At 47.7% G+C, this 13,361-nt stretch overlaps 1 long non-coding RNA gene across 1 annotated transcript; it reads left to right on the forward strand.

Annotated features, from left to right (window-relative positions):
- The first annotated feature begins 12,236 nt into the window (after positions 1 to 12,236).
- LOC127929640 (uncharacterized) lies at positions 12,237 to 12,861 on the forward strand. Its single transcript, XR_008135664.1, has 3 exons — positions 12,237 to 12,401; positions 12,465 to 12,529; positions 12,721 to 12,861. It is a non-coding gene; the product is annotated as an uncharacterized LOC127929640 (long non-coding RNA).
- The last annotated feature ends 500 nt before the right edge of the window (positions 12,862 to 13,361 follow it).

Genomic DNA, 13,361 nt, shown 5'->3' on the forward strand with positions numbered 1-13,361 from the left:
TGTTTCAACAGACCTGCTACCTTGTCCCGGTCCTGCTGTTTCAACAGATGTGCTACCTTGTCCCGGTCCTGCTGTTTCAACAGATGTGCTACCTTGTCCCGGTCCTGCTGTTTAAATGGATTTCTACCTTGTCCCGGTCCTGCTGTTTCAACAGATGTGCTACCTTGTCCCGGTCCTGCTGTTTCAACAGATGTGCTACCTTGTCCCTGTCCTGCTGTTTCAACAGATCTGCTACCTTGTCCCGGTCCTGCTGTTTTAACAGATGTGCTACCTTGTCCCGGTCCAGGTGTTTCAACAGACCTGCTACCTTGTCCCGGTCCAGGTGTTTCAACAGATGTGCTACCTTGTCCCGGTCCTGCTGTTTCAACAGACCTGCTACCTTGTCCCGGTCCTGCTGTTTCAACAGACCTGCTACCTTGTCCCGGTCCTGCTGTTTCAACAGATGTGCTACCTTGTCCCGGTCCTGCTGTTTCAACAGATGTGCTACCTTGTCCCGGTCCTGCTGTGTAAATGGATTTCTACCTTGTCCCGGTCCTGCTGTTTCAACAGATGTGCTACCTTGTCCCTGTCCTGCTGTTTCAACAGATCTGCTACCTTGTCCCGGTCCTGCTGTTTTAACAGATGTGCTACCTTGTCCTGGTCCTGGTGTTTCAACAAACCTGCTACCTTATCCCGGTCCTGCTGTATCAAAAGATCTGCTACCTTGTCCCGGTCCTGGTGTTGTAACAGATGTGCTAACCTGTCCCGGTGCTGCTGTTTCAACAGATGTGCTACCTTGTCCCGGTCCTGCTGTTTCAACAGATCTGCTACCTTGTCCCGGTCCTGCTGTTTTAACAGATGTGCTACCTTGTCACGGTCCTGCTGTTTCAACAGATGTGCTACCTTGTCCCGGTCCTGCTGTTTCAACAGACCTGATACCTTGTTCCAGTCCTGGTGTTGTAACAGACCTGCTACCTTGTCCCGGTCCTGCTGTTTCAACAGACCTGATACCTTGTCCCGGTCCTGGTGTTGTAACAGATGTGCTAACCTGTCCCGGTGCTGCTGTTTCAACAGATGTGCTACCTTGTCCCGGTCCTGCTGTTTCAACAGATGTGCTACCTTGTCCCGGTCCTGCTGTTTTAACAGATGTGCTACCTTGTCCCGGTCCTGATGTTTTAATGGATGTGCATCCTTGTCCCGGTCCTGCTGTTTCAACAGATGTGCTACCTTGTCCCGGTCCTGCTGTCCCGATCCTGCTGTTTTAATGGATGTGCTACCTTGTCCCGGTCCTGCTGTTTCAACAGATGTGCTACCTTGTCCCGGTCCTGCTGTTTCAAAAGATGTGCTACCTTGTCCCGGTCCTGCTGTTTCAACAAACCTGCTACCTTGTCCCGGTTCTACTGTATCAAAAGATCTGCTACCTTGTCCCGGTCCTGGTGTTTAAATGGATTTCTACCTTGTCCCGGTCCTGCTGTCCCGATCCTGCTGTTTTAACCTGTTAGTCCTATAGGGGCAGTATTTCATTTTTGGATAAAAAGACGTGCCCTTTTAAGCGCAATATTTTGTCACGAAAAGATGCTCGACTATGCTTGGAATTGTTCGTTTTGGAAAGAAGACACTTACGTTTCCAGAACTGCAAAGATTTTCACTGTGAGTGCCCTAGAACAAATGCTTCAGGCAAAACCAAGATGTTTGACCGACCAGGAAATGAACAGGATTTCTGAGGCTACGTTTTCCATGATCGCCTTATATGGCTGTGAATGCGACAGGAATGAACGGACACTTTCTCTTGTTTCCCCAAGGTGTCTGCAGCATTGTGACGTATTTGTAGGCATATCATTGGAAGATTGACCATAAGAGACTACAATTGCCAAGTGTCCCGCACGGTGTCTGCGTGGAAATTGGTGCGCAAAAGTCAGCTACCAGTATTTTTCCATCCGAATCAGAGAAGAATGCAGGCTTCCAGGGACGGCATTTCAATGAAGAGATATATGACAAAACACCTTGAGGATTGATTCAAACAACGTTTTCCATGTTTCAGTCGATATTATGGAGTTAATTCTGAAAAAAATTCGACGTGTAGGTGACTGAATTTTCGTTTAGTTTCGGTAGCCAAATGCATAGTAACAAAACGGAACGTTGTGTCCTACACAAGAATCTTTCATGGAAAACTGGACATCTGCTATGTAACTGAGAGTCTCCTCATTGAAACATCTGAAGTTCTTCAAAGGTAAATTATTTTATTTGATCCCTTTGCTGGTTTTTGTGAATATGTTGCGTGCTAAATGCTAACGCTAAATGCTAAGCTAGCTATCACCACTCTTACACAAATTATTGATTTTCTCTGGTTCTAAAGCATATTTTGAAAATCTGAGACGACAGGATTGTTAAGAAAATGATAAGCTTGAGAGCAGGCATATTTATTTCATTTCATTTGCGATTTTTAGAAATCGCTAACGTTGCGTTATGGTAATGAGCTTGAGGCTGTAGTAACGCGACCGCATGCGGGATGGGGCGGACCATGAGGTTAATGGATGTGCTACCTTGTCCCGGTCCTGATGTTTCAACAGATGTCCTACCTTGTCCCGGTCCTGCTGTTTCAACAGATGTGCTACCTTGTCCCGGTCCTGATGTTTTAATGGATGTTCTACCTTGTCCCGGTCCTGCTGTCCCGATCCTGCTGTTTTAATGGATGTGCTACCTTGTCCCGGTCCTGATGTTTTAATGGATGTTCTACCTTGTCCCGGTCCTGCTGTCCCAGTCCTGCTGTTTCAACAAACCTGCTACCTTGTCCCGGTCCTGCTGTATCAAAAGATCTGTTACCTTGTCCCGGTCCTACTGTTGTAACAGATGTGCTACCTTGTCCAGGTGCTGCTGTTTCAACAGATGTGCTACCTTGTCCCGGTCCTGCTGTTTCAACAAACCTGCTACCTTGTCCCGGTCCTGCTGTTTCAACAGATCTGCTACCTTGTCCCGGTCCTACTGTTGTAACAGATGTGCTACCTTGTCCAGGTGCTGCTGTTTCAACAGATGCGCTACCTTGTCCCGGTCCTGCTGTTTCAACAAACCTGCTACCTTGTCCCGGTCCTGCTGTTTCAACAGATCTGCTACCTTGTCCCGGTCCTACTGTTTTAACAGATGTGCTACCTTGTCCCGGTCCTGCTGTTTCAACAGATGTGCTACCTTGTCCCTGTCCTGCTGTTTCAACAGATGTGCTACCGGTCCTTGTCCATTGGTCCTGCTGTTCAAATGGATTTCTACCTTGTCCCGGTCCTGCTGTTTAAATGGATGTTCTACCTTGTCCCGGTCCTACTGTTTTAACAGATGTGCTACCTTGTCCCAGTCCTGCTGTTTCAACAGATGTGCTACCTTGTCCCTGTCCTGCTGTTTCAACAGATGTGCTACCTTGTCCCGGTCCTGCTGTTGCAACAGATGTGCTACCTTGTCCCGGTCCTGCTGTTTCAACAGATGTGCTACCTTGTCCCGGTCCTGCTGTTTAAACGGATGTTCTACCTTGTCCTGGTCCTGCAGTTTCAACAGATGTGCTACCTTGTCCCGGTCCTGCTGTTTAAAAGGATTTCTACCTTGTCCCGGTACTTCTGTCCCGGTCCTGCTGTTTAATGGATGTGCTACCTTCTCCCGGTCCTGCTTTTTCAACAGATCTGCTACCTTGTCCCGGTCCTGCTGTTTTAACAGATGTGCTACCTTGTCCCGGTCTTGCTGATTCAACAGACCTGCTACCTTAACCCGGTCCTGCTTTTTCAACAGACCTGCTACCTTGTCCCGGTCCTGCTGTTTCAACAGACCTGCTACCTTGTCCCGGTCCTGCAGTTTCAACAGACCTGCTACCTTGTCCCGGTCCTGATGTTTCAACAGATGTCCTACCTTGTCCCGGTCCTGCTGTTTCAACAGATGTGCTACCTTGTCCCGGTCCTGATGTTTTAATGGATGTTCTACCTTGTCCCGGTCCTGCTGTCCCGATCCTGCTGTTTTAATGGATGTGCTACCTTGTCCCGGTCCTGATGTTTTAATGGATGTTCTACCTTGTCCCGGTCCTGCTGTCCCGATCCTGCTGTTTTAATGGATGTGCTACCTTGTCCCGGTCCTGCTGTTTCAACAAACCTGCTACCTTGTCCCGGTCCTGCTGTATCAAAAGATCTGTTACCTTGTCCCGGTCCTACTGTTGTAACAGATGTGCTACCTTGTCCAGGTGCTGCTGTTTCAACAGATGTGCTACCTTGTCCCGGTCCTGCTGTTTCAACAAACCTGCTACCTTGTCCCGGTCCTGCTGTTTCAACAGATCTGCTACCTTGTCCCGGTCCTACTGTTGTAACAGATGTGCTACCTTGTCCAGGTGCTGCTGTTTCAACAGATGCGCTACCTTGTCCCGGTCCTGCTGTTTCAACAAACCTGCTACCTTGTCCCGGTCCTGCTGTTTCAACAGATCTGCTACCTTGTCCCGGTCCTGCTGTTTCAACAGATGTGCTACCTTGTCCCTGTCCTGCTGTTTCAACAGATGTGCTACCTTGTCCCGGTCCTGCTGTTTCAACAGATGTGCTACCTTGTCCCGGTCCTGCTGTTTCAACGGATGTGCTACATTGTCCCGGTCCTGCTGTTCAAATGGATTTCTACCTTGTCCCGGTCCTGCTGTTTAAATGGATGTTCTACCTTGTCCCGGTCCTACTGTTTTAACAGATGTGCTACCTTGTCCCAGTCCTGCTGTTTCAACAGATGTGCTACCTTGTCCCTGTCCTGCTGTTTCAACAGATGTGCTACCTTGTCCCGGTCCTGCTGTTTCAACAGATGTGCTACCTTGTCCCGGTCCTGCTGTTTCAAAAGATGTGCTACCTTGTCCCGGTCCTGCTGTTTAAATGGATGTTCTACCTTGTCCTGGTCCTGCAGTTTCAACAGATGTGCTACCTTGTCCCGGTCCTGCTGTTTAAAAGGATTTCTACCTTGTCCCGGTACTTCTGTCCCGGTCCTGCTGTTTAATGGATGTGCTACCTTCTCCCGGTCCTGCTTTTTCAACAGATCTGCTACCTTGTCCCGGTCCTGCTGTTTTAACAGATGTGCTACCTTGTCCCGGTCTTGCTGATTCAACAGACCTGCTACCTTAACCCGGTCCTGCTTTTTCAACAGACCTGCTACCTTGTCCCGGTCCTGCTGTTTCAACAGACCTGCTACCTTGTCCCGGTCCTGCAGTTTCAACAGACCTGCTACCTTGTCCCGTTCCTGCTGTTTCATCAGATGTGCTACCTTGTCCAGGTCCAGGTGTTTCAACAGATCTGCTACCTTGTCCCAGTCCTGCTGTTTCAACAGATGTGCTACCTTGTCCCGGTCCTGCTGTCCCGATCCTGCTGTTTTAATGGATGTGCTACCTTGTCCCGGTCCTGCTGTTTCAACAGATGTGCTAACTTGTCTCGGTCCTGCTGTCCCGATCCTGCTGTTTTAATGGATGTGCTACCTTGTCCCGGTCCTGCTGTTTCAACAAACCTGCTACCTTGTCCCGGTCCTGCTGTATCAAAAGATCTGTTACCTTGTCCCGGTCCTACTGTTGTAACAGATGTGCTACCTTGTCCAGGTGCTGCTGTTTCAACAGATGTGCTACCTTGTCCCGGTCCTGCTGTTTCAACAAACCTGCTACCTTGTCCCGGTCCTGCTGTTTCAACCGATCTGCTACCTTGTCCCGGTCCTACTGTTGTAACAGATGTGCTACCTTGTCCAGGTGCTGCTGTTTCAACAGATGCGCTACCTTGTCCCGGTCCTGCTGTTTCAACAAACCTGCTACCTTGTCCCGGTCCTGCTGTTTCAACAGATCTGCTACCTTGTCCCGGTCCTACTGTTTTAACAGATGTGCTACCTTGTCCCGGTCCTGCTGTTTCAACAGATGTGCTACCTTGTCCCTGTCCTGCTGTTTCAACAGATGTGCTACCTTGTCCCGGTCCTGCTGTTTCAACAGATGTGCTACCTTGTCCCGGTCCTGCTGTTTCAACAGATGTGCTACCTTGTCCCGGTCCTGCTGTTTCAACAGATGTGCTACATTGTCCCGGTCCTGCTGTTCAAATGGATTTCTACCTTGTCCCGGTCCTGCTGTTTAAATGGATGTTCTACCTTGTCCCGGTCCTGCTGTTTCAACAGATCTGCTACCTTGTCCCGGTCCTACTGTTTTAACAGATGTGCTACATTGTCCCGGTCCTGCTGTTTCAACAGATGTGCTACCTTGTCCCTGTCCTGCTGTTTCAACAGATGTGCTACCTTGTCCCGGTCCTGCTGTTTCAACAGATGTGCTACCTTGTCCCGGTCCTGCTGTTTCAAAAGATGTGCTACCTTGTCCCGGTCCTGCTGTTTAAATGGATGTTCTACCTTGTCCTGGTCCTGCAGTTTCAACAGATGTGCTACCTTCTCCCGGTCCTGCTGTTTAAAAGGATTTCTACCTTGTCCCGGTACTTCTGTCCCGGTCCTGCTGTTTAATGGATGTGCTACCTTCTCCCGGTCCTGCTTTTTCAACAGATCTGCTACCTTGTCCCGGTCCTGCTGTTTTAACAGATGTGCTACCTTGTCCCAGTCTTGCTGATTCAACAGACCTGCTACCTTAACCCGGTCCTGCTTTTTGTCCCGGTCCTGCTGTTTCAACAGACCTGCTACCTTGTCCCGGTCCTGCAGTTTCAACAGACCTGCTACCTTGTCCCGTTCCTGCTGTTTCATCAGATGTGCTACCTTGTCCAGGTCCAGGTGTTTCAACAGACCTGCTACCTTGTCCCGGTCCTGCTGTTTCAACAGATGTGCTACCTTGTCCCGGTCCTGCTGTCCCGATCCTGCTGTTTTAATGGATGTGCTACCTTGTCCCGGTCCTGCTGTTTCAACAGATGTGCTAACTTGTCTTCGTCCTGCTGTCCCGATCCTGCTGTTTTAATGGATGTGCTACCTTGTCCCGGTCCTGCTGTTTCAACAAACCTGCTACCTTGTCCCGGTCCTGCTGTATCAAAAGATCTGTTACCTTGTCCCGGTCCTACTGTTGTAACAGATGTGCTACCTTGTCCAGGTGCTGCTGTTTCAACAGATGTGCTACCTTGTCCCGGTCCTGCTGTTTCAACAAACCTGCTACCTTGTCCCGGTCCTGCTGTTTCAACAGATCTGCTACCTTGTCCCGGTCCTACTGTTGTAACAGATGTGCTACCTTGTCCAGGTGCTGCTGTTTCAACAGATGCGCTACCTTGTCCCGGTCCTGCTGTTTCAACAAACCTGCTACCTTGTCCCGGTCCTGCTGTTTCAACAGATGTGCTACCTTGTCCCTGTCCTGCTGTTTCAACAGATGTGCTACCTTGTCCCGGTCCTGCTGTTTCAACAGATGTGCTACCTTGTCCCGGTCCTGCTGTTTCAACAGATGTGCTACCTTGTCCCGGTCCTGCTGTTTCAACAGATGTGCTACATTGTCCCGGTCCTGCTGTTCAAATGGATTTCTACCTTGTCCCGGTCCTGCTGTTTAAATGGATGTTCTACCTTGTCCCGGTCCTGCTGTTTCAACAGATCTGCTACCTTGTCCCGGTCCTACTGTTTTAACAGATGTGCTACCTTGTCCCGGTCCTGCTGTTTCAACAGATGTGCTACCTTGTCCCTGTCCTGCTGTTTCAACAGATGTGCTACCTTGTCCCGGTCCTGCTGTTTCAACAGATGTGCTACCTTGTCCCGGTCCTGCTGTTTCAAAAGATGTGCTACCTTGTCCCGGTCCTGCTGTTTAAATGGATGTTCTACCTTGTCCTGGTCCTGCAGTTTCAACAGATGTGCTACCTTCTCCCGGTCCTGCTGTTTAAAAGGATTTCTACCTTGTCCCGGTACTTCTGTCCCGGTCCTGCTGTTTAATGGATGTGCTACCTTCTCCCGGTCCTGCTTTTTCAACAGATATGCTACCTTGTCCCGGTCCTGCTGTTTTAACAGATGTGCTACCTTGTCCCGGTCTTGCTGATTCAACAGACCTGCTACCTTAACCCGGTCCTGCTTTTTCAACAGACCTGCTACCTTGTCCCGGTCCTGCTGTTTCAACAGACCTGCTACCTTGTCCCGGTCCTGCAGTTTCAACAGACCTGCTACCTTGTCCCGTTCCTGCTGTTTCATCAGATGTGCTACCTTGTCCAGGTCCAGGTGTTTCAACAGACCTGCTACCTTGTCCCGGTCCTGCTGTTTCAACAGATGTGCTACCTTGTCCCGGTCCTGCTGTCCCGATCCTGCTGTTTTAATGGATGTGCTACCTTGTCCCGGTCCTGCTGTTTCAACAGATGTGCTAACTTGTCTCGGTCCTGCTGTTTCAACAGATGTGCTACCTTGTCCCGGTCCTGCTGTTTCAACAGACCTGCTACCTTGTCCCGGTCCTGGTGTTTAAATGGATTTCTACCTTGTCCCTGTCCTGCTGTTTCAACAGATGTGCTACCTTGTCCCGGTCCTGCTGTTTCAACAGATGTGCTACCTTGTCCCGGTCCTGCTGTTTCAACAGATGTGCTACCTTGTCCCGGTCCTGCTGTTTCAACAAACCTGCTACCTTGTCCCGGTGCTGCTGTTTCAACAGATGTGCTACCTTGTCCCGGTCCTGCTGTTTCAACAAACCTTCTACCTTGTCCCGGTCCTGCTGTTTCAACAGACCTGCTACCTTGTCCAGGTCCTGCTGTTTAAATGGATTTCTACCTTGTCCCAGTCCTGCTGTTTCAACAGATGTGCTACCTTGTCCCGGTCCTGCTGTTTCAACAGATGTGCTACCTTGTCCCGGTACTGCTGTTTAAATGGATTCCTACCTTGTCCCGGTCCTGCTGTTTCAACAGATCTGCTACCTTGTCCCGGTCCTGCTGTTTTAACAGATGTGCTACCTTGTCCCGGTCCTGCTGTTTCAACAGATGTGCTACCTTGTCCCTGTCCTGCTGTTTCAACAGATGTGCTACCTTGTCCCGGTCCTGCTGTTTCAACAGATGTGCTACCTTGTCCCGGTCCTGCTGTTTCAACAGATCTGCTACCTTGTCCCGGTCCTGATGTTTTAATGGATGTTCTACCTTGTCCCGATCCTGCTGTTTTAATGGATGTGCTACCTTGTCCCGGTCCTGCTGTTTAAATGGATTTCTACCTTGTCCCAGTCCTGCTGTTTCAACAGATGTGCTACCTTGTCCCGGTCCTGCTGTTTCAACAGATGTGCTACCTTGTCCCTGTCCTGCTGTTTCAACAAACCTGCTACCTTGTCCCGGTCCTGCTGTATGAAAAAATCTGATACCTAGTCCCGGTCCTACATTTGTAACAGATGTGCTACCTTGTCCAGGTGCTGCTGTTTCAACAGATGTGCTACCTTGTCCCGGTCCTGCTGTTTCAACTAACCTGCTACCTTGTCCCGGTCCTGCTGTTTTAACAGATGTGCTACCTTGTCCCGGTCCTGCTGTTTCAACAAACCTGATACCTTGTCCCGGTCCTGCTGTGTCAACAGATCTGCTACCTTGCCCCGGTCCTGCTGTTTAATAATAGTTATCCTATTATTACCTAAATGACAAAGTTGAAACAATATTCTAACATCGGCTGATAAACTGTCAAGTATTTACCTTCCCAAAGAGCCATGGACTTCTGGCCGAGAGGCAAGAACGATGACCAAAACTTGGTTGATTCCCAAGATAATGATAACACCACAGCTATTAAGATTAGCATTCGCCCTCATAACTCAGATGACAGTTCCAGACTGTTGCTCTCAGTAGCCTCTTCTGAGCCTGCCGACATGCTTGCTACTCTCTCCGGGAAATTCAAGATGGTAACAAAGATCTTTCTCTGAAAATTTACAACAAATCGGCTGAACTCTGAACATTCTTCCATTGACGACCTGAAATCCTCCCTGAATGATCTCCTTTTGAGAACGACTGAGGCTGAGTTGCGCATTAGCACAGTTGAAGATAACGTCACTAGACATGACCAGGTTCTGATAGAGCTGTAGAAGGACAATGTCTATCTCAAAAACAAGGTAGACCAGATGGAGAACCAGAGCAGACGTAGCAATATCCCTGTGTTATCAGATTGAAAGAGGACAGCAAGGGCTGTGACCCGGTCCGTTTCTTCACTCAATGGATCCATGATGTCCTAGTCCTAATATAGATAGATAGATAGATAGATAGATAGATAGATAGATAGATAGATAGATAGATAGATAGATAGATAGATCCTAATCAACTTCACCAATGGATCCATGATGTCCTAGTCCTAATATAGATAGATAGATAGATGAGGAGGTGCTAGTCCTAATATAGATAGATAGATCCTAACCAACTTCACCGAGCCGCTGGAAATCGAACATCAGCACCAAAACCCCGGCCAGATGAGCCCCCACGTCCTGATCAGGTTCCTCCGTTTCTAGGACAGGGAGAAGATACTGGGACTCGCAAGAGCCAAAGAGGACATCACCATCGATGGCAAGAGGGTCATCCTTTTTCCAGATAGAAAGCGCAAGCAGTTCAGACCAGCCGCCAAAGCACTGAAGGAGAAGAACAACACCGGCTACCTCATTCACCCTGCACAGATGAAAGTTCAGTACAATGGCCGCAGCCATCTCTTCGATACACCAGGAGAAGTGTTCACTTTTCTCAAAGAACTAAACTGTGTTTGATCCATGATGGTCTTTCCGTGGGATAAGACGCAGTTTATTGTTTTTTCTTCTTATTCTTACTGAATTGCCAATGTCTTCTTTGAATTTGGATCCGTTTACCCCGCTATCCGTTTGCTACAGTTGATTTGTACATTTTCAACTAACAGTTTTTTTCCCGTGGGGAGTTCTATTACATTTACAGGAGAGAATATTTTGGTTTTGTCAATATCCGCTGGGCGAAGCAAATTAGTGGGCTTAGGCCCACTGCTTTCCACCCCCATTTATGTTTCTCCTCTCCTGAAAAGATATTCAAGCAGCCCTTAATGTGGACAATAAATATTCAGCCATAAATGTCTATTTACAATGTTTGTTTTCAACATAAAGAGCTCGTAGGTTTTAGTTTACACTAAGGTTTAGCTAGTAAGAGCAAAGCGTGCAACAACGTATCTCTGCAAGTGTTTTCATGTTGATTGTTGGGATTGTGGTTTTTGTCCGACAATCAGGGTGATGGGGTTTCTGTTTCTATGTTTATTGTAGTTTCTTTCCTAAAGAGACACATAGGTCACTTCAGTGTTCAAACTGAAGTTCAAACATTTTTTACATATGAGGGATTAATTAACTAAAATATGTCACATTTAACGTAAAACCCACTGGCTCCAGGTCATCTACAAGACCCTGCCAGGTAAAGTCCCCCCTTATCTCAGCTCGCTGGTCACCAGCACGCAGCACGCGCTCCAGCAGGTATATCTCTCTGGTCACCTCCAAAACCCATTCTTCCTTTGGCCGCCTCTCCTTCCAGTTCTCTGCTGCCAATGACTGGAACGAACTACAAAAATCTCTGAAGCTGGAAACACTTATCTCCCTCACAAGCTTTAAGCACCAGCTGTCAGAGCAGCTCACAGATTACTGAACCTGTACATAGCCCACCTATAATTTAGCCCAAACAACTACCTCTTTCCCTACTGTATTTTATTTATTTAGTTATTTGGCTCCTTTGCACCCTATTTTTTATATTACAACTTTGCACATTGTTCCACTGCAAATCTACCATTCCAGTGGTTTACTTGCTGTATTGTATTTACTTTGCCACCATGGCCTTTTTTTCCCCTTACCTCCTTAATCTCACCTCATTTGCTCACATCGTATATAGACTTATTTTTCTACTGTATTATTGACTGTATGTTTGTTTTACTCCATGTGTAACTCTGTGTCGTTGTATCTGTCGAACTGCTTTGCTTTATCTTGGCCAGGTTGCAATTGTAAATGAGAACTTGTTCTCAACTTGCCTACCTGGTTAAATAAAGGTGAAACAAATATTTAAAAAAGGTCTTAACACCCCAATTAAGAGGAAAATCATCTATACATACCTTAAGAAATTAAAGGCTGACACTGTGTTTTTACAAGAAACACATCTTACAGCCAGTGAACACAAGACATTGAAGAGGGAATGGGTATGACAAGCTTTTGCGTCCTCTTTTAACACCAAAGCAAGAGGAACTGCAATTTTGATAAGTAGACACATCCCCATCTGCGTCAACAACACCATCTCTGATCCCTCTGGCAGGTTTGTTTTGGTGCAGGGGAATATGTTTTCAGAGTCAACAACACCATCTCTGATCCCTCTGGCAGGTTTGTTTTGGTGCAGGGGGAATATGTTTTCAGAGTCAACAACACCATCTCTGATCCCTCTGGCAGGTTTGTTTTGGTGCAGGGGAATATGTTTTCAGAGTCAACAACACCATCTCTGATCCCTCTGGCAGGTTTGTTTTGGTGCAGGGGAATATGTTTTCAGAGTCAACAACACCATCTCTGATCCCTCTGGCAGGTTTGTTTGTGCAGGGGAATATGTTTTCAGAGTCAACAACACCATCTCTGATCCCTCTGGCAGGTTTGTTTTGGTGCAGGGGAATATGTTTTCAGAGTCAACAACACCATCTCTGATCCCTCTGGCAGGTTTGTTTTGGTGCAGGGGAATATGTTTTCAGAGTCAACAACACCATCTCTGATCTCTCAGGCAGGTTTGTTTGTGCAGGGGAATATGTTTTCAGAGTCAACAACACCATCTCTGATCCCTCAGGCAGGTTTGTTTGTGCAGGGGAATATGTTTTCAGAGTCAACAACACCATCTCTGATCCCTCAGGCAGGTTTGTTTTGGTGCAGGGGAATATGTTTTCAGAGTCAACAACACCATCTCTGATCCCTCTGGCAGGTTTGTTTTGGTGCAGGGGAATATGTTTTCAGAGTCAACAACACCATCTCTGATCCCTCTGGCAGGTTTGTTTTGGTGCAGGGGAATATGTTTTCAGAGTCAACAACTGTTAACATACAGTACTTCGGTTCACCCGACCTAGAATATCTCACAATCAAATACCGACCGTACTATCTCCCAAGATACTTTTTGTCAATAATAGCCACAGCAGTCTGTATGTACTCCCTCAAGCCGATATCACGACGGCCCTCAAAGAACTTAACTGCACTTTATGCAAACTGGAAACCACATATCCTGAGGCTGCATTTATTGTTGCTGGGGATTTTAACAAAGCAAATTTTAGGAAAAGGCTCCCGAAATTCTATCAACATTTTGATTGTTGTACTCACACTGCTAAAACCCTCAATCATAGTTATGCTACCTTCCAGCATGCATATAAGACCCTCCCCCACCCTCCATTCGGCAAATTGGACAACGATTCCATCTCGCTCCTCCCCTCCTACAGGCAGAAACTCAAATGGGAAGCAACCGTGGCAAGGACTATTCAATGCTGATCTGACAAACTGAAAACCACGC

Source organism: Oncorhynchus keta, unplaced genomic scaffold (genome assembly GCF_023373465.1).
Source record: "Oncorhynchus keta strain PuntledgeMale-10-30-2019 unplaced genomic scaffold, Oket_V2 Un_scaffold_9322_pilon_pilon, whole genome shotgun sequence".
NCBI lineage: Eukaryota > Metazoa > Chordata > Actinopteri > Salmoniformes > Salmonidae > Oncorhynchus > Oncorhynchus keta.